Raw genomic sequence first — 10,878 nt, 5'->3', positions numbered from 1 at the left:
ACTGATAAATAAGGGCGCTTGTGAGTGTTTGTTACCCCGCCCCACACCAAATAAGCAGATTTGCTACGGCATCAAATCAATAGCATTGCTTGTGTTTATGTAAGGTATGCATATAATGCATGAGTGAGGGGATGAGTCTGTGGATACCTGAATACACACAGAAACGCACGGGGTTTCATTGGTAGCATTTACTCTCAAATACATCACCTCAGTGATGTTGGATTGCTCGTCTGACCAGTTGTGCGTAATCTTAACACACACCCGCACCCTCCTTTCCTCCCATGGATTATTAAATATTCCCCAAGAGGGACCCTACATTTAAAATGATGGAGCCTAATCAAATACAGCATCAAGACTCGAGTCCATATGTTCCTTCAGTCCTCCCTCCCCAACCCTCCTGTGAAATCACTGCTTAAACAACACAGCATGCACTGTAATCCAATTGACTGTGCCCTGACTTCAGCAACACGGACCAGATGTACACAGTATATGGTGCTTTAATATATTTAACACACCTATCGATAAGAGGGAAACAGGAGCTGTCTGTCTGGTTAATGCCCTCTTTAGACTGCATGCTCCGGCTGCGTAGCAGCTCCAAGTGGATCCTTTGAATTATGACTTCTGCCTGCTGCTAACTTTTCCAGATCAGCAATTTTTGTCTTTATTATAGGGTGACTAAATGCACCCTGTTTCCATTGCCACTGTGGTGTCTGCATCAGCTGATGTCAGCACTGGACGCTCAGAAAGAAAGAAACGCTTTGGTTGCCCCTCTGCACATTTCAGAGGAACTGAGTTGAATCCAAAACTACTATAAATAGGGTATGATTCCAGGTGACCCCCCCACCCCCCTCCAACACACACACACCACCCCTTTTATAGTTGTAGCAGAGAACAAGGCTTAGTAATTGGAGCTATGAATCCAGAGGTAGAATTGATTGTGTTGTGCCACAGCAGTTTGCCTATGGGAAACAAGGCATTGATCCAAGGCCTCTGATTTATGCCTATCTGACTGGCTTATTGCAAGAGGCCTTGGTGGCACATATTTCACCTGCAAATATATTTTTATAGGTCCATGTCTGGCCCTGTGTTTCCATGCTGAGGATGTTTATGGTTTCATAGTAGGATTAGTGTCTTCCGCTTAACACACTGAGAGTAACAAATGTTGGCTTAGAGAATATACTGCACATGCACATGCTGCATTTAAGGCTGGGCTAGTCACAAATATTGAATTGGAGATCCAAAAAGGCTGGATAGAAAATACATTCAAAGCATCAATTTTAACTGTGCAGACACTGCTGCATACTCACTAAGTGGAAACGGAAGCATAGCCATTTCAATTTCATTAGATCTCATATAAATTCAAAATACTTTCCAGTAAAGATCATGTCTGCTTTTTTTTTTTAAATTTCATTTCACATTAATCTAGTGTACTGGTGCTGTGCAGACTGGGTAACTCAGACAGTAACAATGTGATGTGTTATGCGTCATCTCTAGCAAACGTCCAGTATACTTGTTGAGTTTTATACATTACAGAAATGGAAAAATTTTAAATGCTGTGCCCAAGCCAAGAGTCTGAACTTGCATAGGCCTACTGTACGTACTCCAGCCTGCAATTGCTTGCAGCTGTTTGAGTTAGATCAGAAAATAATTTCAGTCTTGCAAAGGGCAGCGACCGCTAAAGAGTTCAACAATTCTTAAAGTTCATCAAGCGTGGCTGCAAAAGAAAAGCAACTGTTTTCTTCACACTTGTTGGATGAAATAACTTTAGAAGATAGGACACATGTAAATATACAACTCATTACAATGCTTCAGAGTAAACGAGATTGACATTTTGCCACATGCACCCTGTAGTTGTTTTGTTGAAATTAACATTAGAAGATTTCTTTTACTCTCTTTTTTGTCCATTAAATATGAGGATGTGCAGCCAGGAGACCATTAGCTTAACAAAACAGAAAGAGTGGCAAAGTTATTGCCGCTCTCTGCAAGAATAACAACACATCTAAAATTCACCAATTAACACATTATAATGTGTGTTAACTATTTCACAGCCATAGACTGTGACTTGTTGGAGTGAGTCTCATCCCCACTGTGAATTTGCGACATGAAAACTCCTAATTTATGAATTTAAAACACCAGCTATGATTAATATTTCACTTTGGGGGAATAAAAAAAGTACTATGACAAGAACATCAACATAACCTTTTTAGCTCATAAACAAAAAAGCTGTTTGCTTATTTACACATACAGCTGTTACTGTATGTGATTAACGTTATAAATTGGCGATTCTATTCTTGGTGTTTTCTTTGCTGTCTAGCTTGGTAAGCTAGCTTATATGCTAACTGCATATCAACTACTGCTAGCTGTTTATAAACTTTAGAGTGCCTAATAAAGGTTATTAAAAAGGCAATTCCTGTAACATATTTTTTAAATGCAGCTGTATTATTATTATTAGTATTATTATTATTTAATAAAATTTGCTGTGTTTACTTTATTATTTCACTAAAATTATAATTATAAAAAAATTTATTTCACAGCTGGGTCATGCCAGAAAATGTTTTTTTTGAAAACCATTGGGCTAAAAGTTTGTGCAAAGCAGTTAATAAAACGTAAAATGTAACTTTCTCCAGCCTGAAAACAGTTTCCTCCTGTGGCCGAAGCGAAGAATGGCAAAGGTGAACAACAATGATAAATGTGAGGACAGGTGGACGCTTTTGTACAGGTAAACAACATTTACAGTCTCCTTCACGCTTTCCCCACACATGTCCACGCGTAGTCGCTGTTCGCCTGTCTTCTCCAAGCGGCCGGGCCTGCTTGTAATCCATCTCTCCTCTCCCTCCTTCCCACCCTCCTATCCCTTTCGCCACAGCAGCGCGTCTCTCGCCGCGCCTTGCATGCCGTGTGACCAGCATCACAGAGCCGACAAGCCGTCTTGCGAACCGCCGTCCTCACACCAGCACAGCGAAAATAAAACCCAAACGATGACATACTTACAAAAACGACAGAATCAAACATTAATTTGACAACTTCCGACTCCCCGCACCTTGCCTTCGCCGCTCCTTGCTGTAAGTGGTAAGTGCACTGATTCCTTCTTAATTGCACGGCTCGCGGTGCTCAGTGTCCGTGCAGGACAATGATAGCACCAATGGACTGATGATCGTAATAATGCAACTGATATCTGAGCAGATGAGAGGAGCATGACGCAAATATCTTAAACTGTGTTTAATCTCGCAGTGTACAGGCTATAGGCATTTTGGAGGTAATGGACTGGATTAGATTATTTGCAGCACATCAGCTGGGAATACTTGGTTTCCTCTGTTATGCTCTCATCTTTGTTAGTAAGCAATTGCGAAGATACAGCTTACAGGTTCATGTCTTCTCTTACTTTAATCTCGTTAAGTGTTTAAAGGGATTAATACGGTCATAAGAGACTATATATGATGCACAGTGATGCTGTGGTGGAGATAGCATTGTGGCCTAAATACTTGTAGACACAATTTTCCTGCTTTCATTTTTGCTAATAAAGTATTCTGATTCTGATGATTCTTAGTCTACACTGATGTTTGCTTACGAGATGTGGAACCAGTGGTCTCTGCTGATTTAGACATGTAGGGAGAAAGTTCAGGCATGTCATAGGTCAGCTGTGCACTTCTTCTGGTGATCTGTGGATGGCTGCATGAGGTCAAAGGCATAAAGGTGCCTCGCTATAATTCAGTTCATGCACTGCTACCCCTTTCTTATGGTGTTTGTTTATGCTGCACGTGACAGTGAATGGAGAGGAAGGAGGGAGCGTGAGTGAAACTGAGCATATTTTAAGATGCCTGCCCCTTGCCTGTGCCAAGTGCACGCTGAGGTGTGAGGTTGTATCAGATGGCTGCATGCACGTGTATGCACACAAATGAAGGGAGATGCAAACACCAGAATGGCAGCGCAGACTGTGCTCCCCACCTGTGGAAGGAAACTGAAACATGTGACTCGGGATCTTCTTTTGAATAAAAAGGGACAGTGAATATTAATGAACATATATCAATGTAAATATGCCAGAGTTAGCCAGCAGGCTAAATTTACATCTGTAGCACCTGGCAGGTCAGACAGGAACAATAAATACGGAATTTAGCACACCCTCAGACAGTGTACAACAATCTAGTCCAGACAACAAATATATGAAATTACAGCACAAAATCTTATATTACAATGAAATGCAAAATATGCAACATTAAAAATAACACATATTAATATAAAACTAGAGATTGCAAATCTGATTCCTGTTTAGCCATCGTTAGAGATTAGTTTGCAATGTGTTGAAGGAAGTCCATTCTCTTAATACAGCTGGAATACCATTCCACATCTCAATACCTTTGCCAGAGGTAGTGAGATACCAAAGGTGCTGTACAATCCCTTCTAGTAGAGGATCTGGTTACTCTTCCACTGATATTGGATTTAAACATGATGAACTCACCCAATGAGGGTGGAGCAAGTCCATGTAGGATCTTATAAATAGAACAAGCAAAAGTAAATATTTAAAAATTTTTAAAACTGAAGATATTATATTTCTGAAGCATGAGACGGTGATGGATGGAAAAAGGTTTTCTGTCTAACACTTCTAAGGCCTTTTAAAATAAAGAGTCTTTGGTTTCAAAGTAGCTGTACTTTGACTTTCTCTCAATTGTGTGAAGGGAATAGTATGAAGGCAGTTTGATATTTGTGACACTTGTAATTGTTAGTATTAAGCATGAGTAAGCGAGAGCGAGTAAGTGCATTAACTGGCACTAAAGGACTGTATCTTCTCGGCCTGTTTCAAGGAGAAAGAGAATAATTATCCACATGCTTAACTCTTAAAATGCTACCATGACTCAGACTTGATCCTTTGAATAATCCAGTGAAACGCAACTGAGTAAATAAAATCTTAAAAAGACTGAAACTTGTGCTGTGGAAAGCTGTGGTCCTGCACTTCCATTTAACTTGAACTCACACATTCACAGAAGTCAGTTTTCATAAATTTGCTATTCAGTACCGTTTTAAGAGAAACCAAGGATCACTCATCCCATTTTATATCCTCAAAAAGCTGCCATTTAGCTCACATGTCTGCTTATGAAGTATTCATGTCCTCGTGTCACTGTTTTACCCCAGATTTGGTTGGGTGTGGCTTTCCGAGCAGCTTTTGGGCTGCAAGTCTGGGATGGAACAAAAGCCTCTTATTTTAAAATATTTACTTGGATGAAATATATAGCTGTGCTCAGAAGTTTACATACACAGCGATTTCCTTGAACTGTTCTTTTTCCAGGGTGGAATGATGGTACAGCATGCATCTTTAATGGCTTTAAAAAAACACAAGAATTGGATGGACAAGTTTGATTTTATTTTCAGTTTTCTCTAATCCACACACGGTCAGATTTATAAATACAGGCTGAAATTTATACATACAGCCCCACTTAATACTTTGTAAAATATTTTTTATTTTTTAATATTTTTTAAGTTAAAAATCGAACAGACTCTCATGGTAGCTATCAAAGCATGTGGCATAATTCTCTCTGGATATTTGACCACTCTTTTTAACATGAGTTTTCTGGCATGGACCTGGATTTCAAGCATAGTCTGTAGGATTGAGGTTAAGACTTTAGGAAGACCATCCCAGAAGTTTAATCCAATCCATCAGAGCGTGATGCTACCGCTACCATGCTTGACAGTTAGTACAGCCTCATCTTTATTCCTCCTAACATATCTCTTGTCATTGTGGCCAAAAACATCAATATTTCTCTTTTCTGACCATAAAATGAAGAGTACCCTCTCAGTCAGCGTTGTTAAACATGCTTCACTGTGGACAGTGATGCTGGCGTTCCAACAGTTTTCAGTTCATGGCAGGCTCTAGTCTTGGTGGTTTCTGGGTTATTCCTTAACATCCCAATCAATTTCCTCTCATCTGAGGGTGACAGTTTGAGTCTTTTTCCAGACCTGGGCAAAGTGGAGACACATCCGAATAACTTTTACACACCATTATTCAAACTGATGATCTTGGAGTAATTCTTGTAGAACATCCAGGACAATTTAATGAAAGATTTAGAGTAAGTTTATGTATATGTTTGAGCCTGTATGCAAACTTCTGTTTGAATACTTCTGTTTGTATACTGTATGGATTTGAGAAAATCCAAAATAAGCCAGTAAGTCAGTAAACATGTCTGCTGTACAATCATTTCACTGTGGACAAAGAAAAGTTGAAAGAAATGAATAAAAATGAATACAATTACCATCATATTAATACTTATGAGTATATGTAAAGTTGTGACCACAATTGTATGATTGTGCATACTCTTGAGTCTGAGTGGTGGGGAGAGTAGCATCACATATTGTCAGATGAGCTGCTCCAAAGGCCAGCCTGACTTTTGTGCTCTATATCATCTTCCATCAAAAAGCCTCTGCTCACTTGCACACACACACACACACAATACTAAAAACCAATAGCTGGAAAGGGCAAAGGCAAAGTGCAGTGCAACACACACACTCATAAATGCACTGACACATCTGATCACACTTCAGATCTGTAGCTGCCCGCTGCTGGTTCTGGTGCTCTTTGAAATGAAAATCAAATGAAAACAACCAAGAGGCAGAGCTAGACACTTATCATAGTAATGAACAGGCTCCGGTGTGCGTGTCTGGGTGCTTATTTATATGTGTGTTATTGTTGCACCGTATGTCGCTGCGTGCACTCGTGGACAGCCATCTGTGGGGCACAATTCACTAGCCAACTGGTATGTGTCATCAATGGCGGTGGTTGTGATTGGCTGACGATTATTGTTTGGCTCGATTCGCGCCTCACCTCCCACTCCAAACTGGACTTACCACTGAGACACTAAGGTGTTATATAAGATTATTTTGCATACTTGGACTGAACCTTGTCCAGAAGAGGTCAGCCCATATGGATGTGATAGGGGTTTTTGACCTATATTTTTGAAATTTACATTTTTCATGACACAGTGGGGGAATTGTCCAGGTGGAAAGACCAGTAATAAAAAAAAATGAAAAAACAAAACAAAATAGTGTTTATGGTGCCCCTCTGAAAACCCTTGCCAAATCAAAGATGGGGATCCATCTAGTGTGGCTAATGTTTATAAAAAGGAAGCAACTGAAAGAAGCTAAGGTAGGCTGCCATTGTTTCTAATTAGTTGTCGATAGATTTTCCTCGTCTTCAATTGGGGATTTTAAGAGAACCATAATGCTTTTTAGACACAAATAATTTTATTATCCTGTTAAATTAACACTGTCAATTATGAGCCAGATAACGTTTGGTGTCTAGCTCCCACATTAAGGTTATTTGTAATGTTGTTTCATTAATTGGCCATAGCCACTAGCCACTACCTTAAGAGACAGCTAAGCTAATGTGGCTGACTGATAATTGCCTAATTTCTAAATGACTATCATTAACATGTGCAACGACAGGGTTAACTATGATGATAACCTTTGCTGACTTCACGATGAATCCTAATAAAATGCTGTTCAGTGTAATAAACTACTGATCATGCTTTTGTGACGTTGGGGGTGGGGTGTGGGTGTTCTGGCCTATGTGCAGTGATGTTATGTGCAGTTGTGTGTCAGCTAGAGGAGCGAAGATGGCAGTGTTGGTAGCAATACTGCTGCAAATGAGTATCTAATCCAACAGTAACTTTTACTATCCATGAGTATCTGTGTATTAATTTTTTGGCCTAATTATCCATCCATCCATCCATCCAGCCACCCATGCATCCATCCATCCAACCATCCATCAATCCATGCATCCAACTACCTGCTATCTGCTATTTATCAATCACTGGGTTGTGCAACTGCAGCCCAGTGAAGCCCAGATCTCTCTCTCCTCAGTCACACTCCTTCAGGTTAGCCAATGGAGCAGCTGAGAGACATAATCTCTCCAGCAATCTCTCCACATAATCTCCTGAGTCTAACCCAGGGCCTTCTTTTGGTGGTATATACTTAAAACACCTCACTCTGGAAGTGCTCAGGAGCATCCTAGTCAGGTGCCCAAACCACCTCAATTAGCTTCTTTCAGTGTGTCGAAGTATCTGCTCTACTGTGAGCAGCAATACCCCACTTGTACTATTAACACTGTGTGGGCAGAGCATTGCTTCAGCCTCCTGAGTTGTGTGATGATTTGACAGAATCGCTTCAAGGCCAACTGACAGTCTGGCTCTATGGCCAAACTTCTCCCATACCTGACTTTTTCCTTTAGCTACTACCAGAGCTGCACTTTGCTTGGCCTGCTGGCATCTGTCAGTTGTCTTTGGAGTCCTGTAGGGTAACCAACCTCGATAGGACCCTTTATTCAGTTTAATGGATGGCGTCACCTCTGATGGCCAGCTGTGTAGCTTCCTGAGCCATTGAATGTGGTCCATTCAGATTCAGTGTCCCCAGCCTCCCTCGGAATGCTGTCAAAGCTGAATGTGGGAATTGAAGGTCTCACAGACTGGGTCCTTATACTTATGAGTGTGCAGAACTGTCCAGCATCCTTCTTCCTGATCAGGTGGTGATCAGTTGATGGCTCAGGTCCTCTTCTCACCCTCACAAAATCGACCATCAACCTGCAACCTAGGGTGCCCTGGTGCCGTGTGCACTTATTAGAGTTCGGCCTCTCTTTAGGAGACTAGTTCCAGAGCCCAAGCCATGAATTGAGGTGAGCTTGACTGTATCTAGCCAGTATCTCTCAACCTCACACTGACTTAGGTTCTTTCCCCACCAAAGAGGTGATGTTCTATGTCACGAGCTAGTTTCAGCACTGCTGCTTGACACACATTTAGAAGAAAAAGAAGAATAACCCAAACTGTGATAAACATTAGAAGAAACCTAGGATTGTAATTTAATAATAATACTAAAACATAATAATTGCATGTTATGTTGTAAAAACACAGTATGGATTCAGCTGCAGATAAAAATAAATCCCTGAAATATAATAATAGTCAATATTATTATTATTATTAAGAAATCATCTATATCAGCAAAACAAGCAAAACATATGTATATATATATATATATATATATATATATATATATATATATATATATATATATATATATATGTGTGTGTAAGTATATGCCAGGTGAAAGATAAACATGTAACTCTTATCCATCCCTTTAAAATGTTTAGCTGTAAATAAGACAGAAAGCTGTGCTTTGGTTAAACTTAGCTATCTCTCTACAGACCTACTGCATCCCCCGAAAACCTCACAACACAAGCCCTTGCATTCTAAGCTGGAACTTGGTGATTTGACATGTTGAGCTGGGTGAGATCCTATGTGATACTCCGCCCTAGGCAGACTACCAGTGTCCCAGGTGGGATGAGACAGAGGGGCGTGGGGGCTGAGGGATAGTGAGAAAGATGTCACTGGCCACATTAGTCACCGGCAAAAGCAGGCCATGAGTCAGGAAAGCTCCTCGTCTCATCCATCACGTCCCTCTTAACCCACTTTCCTTTCAGCCCAGCCGTTCCGACTTTTATTTTTCTATTTTCTGCTGGCTCTCCATCCCCCTGCTGCTGACTGAGTAACTCTGCATCCTTCTTTTGATGGTGATGAAAAGAGAAAGAGAGTGCAAAGAGAATAGCCCAGTGCTGGACAGATTGCAGGTTGCAGTGAGAGATGAAAGCGGGAAGTGATTTAGGGTCAACCTTTGTAGTGCAACAAGGGAAACAGCCAGAAAATGGACTGCCTTCTACCAAACAGCTTTTACGATAAACATAATGATTAAAAGGAGTTTATTTCGCTTGTGTCACTACAGGCAGATAAAGAAGACAGTGTAGTGATAAAGTGTGTCTCGTTTTCACACCAGATTTCCCATGGTGGTGCGTAGAGAGAAACCCTGTGAGCTAGTGAGGCTTCTGTGGGGTGGCATGCGATGATGATATGAGAGTCATCCACAAAGCTCTGGGCTCAAATCCAGTACAAGGTGTTTAATTCAGTGAAAATCTAAAATTTCTAGCTCAACTATAGAGAAATAGGTTTGGAAAACTGGGGAAAAGTGGGGATGAGTGAGTGAATATTTAATATATTTTAACACCAGCCTGTGCCGTTTTTTTGATATTTTGAACATTTTGAAGGTGGGTGGAGCTGATAAGCTGCAGCTGCTGCTTGTTCGTTTGATTAGTGAGATCTATCCATTACGCACTGTAAAAAAACCCAAAAAACCAAAAAACCCAAAACGCGCTTCACAGAAAAACTGATTGGCAAGTCCTTCGTAGTTAGTTTTGCTTGTAGATCCTTCGTATCTGCGAGCAAAACTAACTGCTGAACTGGATGTCCATGAGGAAGCAACTTATCGATTGGAAGTGGGCTACACCTTAAAGTATATCCTATACCATTTAGAGCCTGTTTTTTGCTCTAAATGGGTCACTTTGCTACAAAGCAAACATTAGACTTTATTAAAGAAGATTTTAATCTAAGAGCTCATCAGGAGAATGTTTGCTGAAATCCTGGATTCATAAAGTAGCATAATTTTCTCACAAACTTCCATGCAATTGAACCTCTCTTGTCAACCAGTTGAGTCGCCCCCTGCTGGCCATTGTATATAGATTTGCCATCTGTATTAAGCAATTTGGTTATTTGAGGTAGAAAAAAAGCTAAATTTCCATTTCGTTTAATACCTAACATTAGCTGTTTTTTGTGCTTTTTTGGTATTATCATCAATTTGTTTTTAATCACAAATATTTCTTTTTAAAATTAAAAACAAAATTTAAAGAGATGTTGGTCATTAGCTGACATTTGCCTGATGGTAGTAAGACTCAGTGTCATCCGTCTGTTTGCTTACTGCACCATCATAAGTTACAGATGTGCACATTTTATTGCCACATTTCATTGTTAACAACCTCTGACAGGCTAATTTGAGCTGTAATTGTAGCTGTGA

At 40.3% G+C, this 10,878-nt stretch overlaps 1 protein-coding gene across 3 annotated transcripts in view; it reads left to right on the top strand.

Moving 5' to 3' along the window:
* The first annotated feature begins 2,676 nt into the window (after window positions 1-2,676).
* rims3 (regulating synaptic membrane exocytosis 3) overlaps window positions 2,677-10,878 on the top strand; it is a 46,622-nt gene continuing 38,420 nt past the window's right edge. The window contains exons 1-2 of one of the 3 annotated variants that reach the window (XM_039605187.1): window positions 2,677-2,719; window positions 2,870-3,069. The gene's annotated coding sequence lies outside the window, so the exon portion shown is untranslated. Of the gene's footprint in view, window positions 2,720-2,866; window positions 3,070-10,878 lie in introns of all 3 variants that reach the window. The other 2 variants (XM_039605189.1, XM_039605186.1) reach the window with 2 other exon arrangements.

Source organism: Oreochromis aureus, linkage group 22, assembly GCF_013358895.1.
Source record: "Oreochromis aureus strain Israel breed Guangdong linkage group 22, ZZ_aureus, whole genome shotgun sequence".
Classification (NCBI taxonomy): Eukaryota; Metazoa; Chordata; class Actinopteri; order Cichliformes; family Cichlidae; genus Oreochromis; species Oreochromis aureus.
The sequence above is the reverse complement of the archived record's forward strand: the minus strand, read 5'-3'. Positions and strand labels throughout refer to the sequence as shown.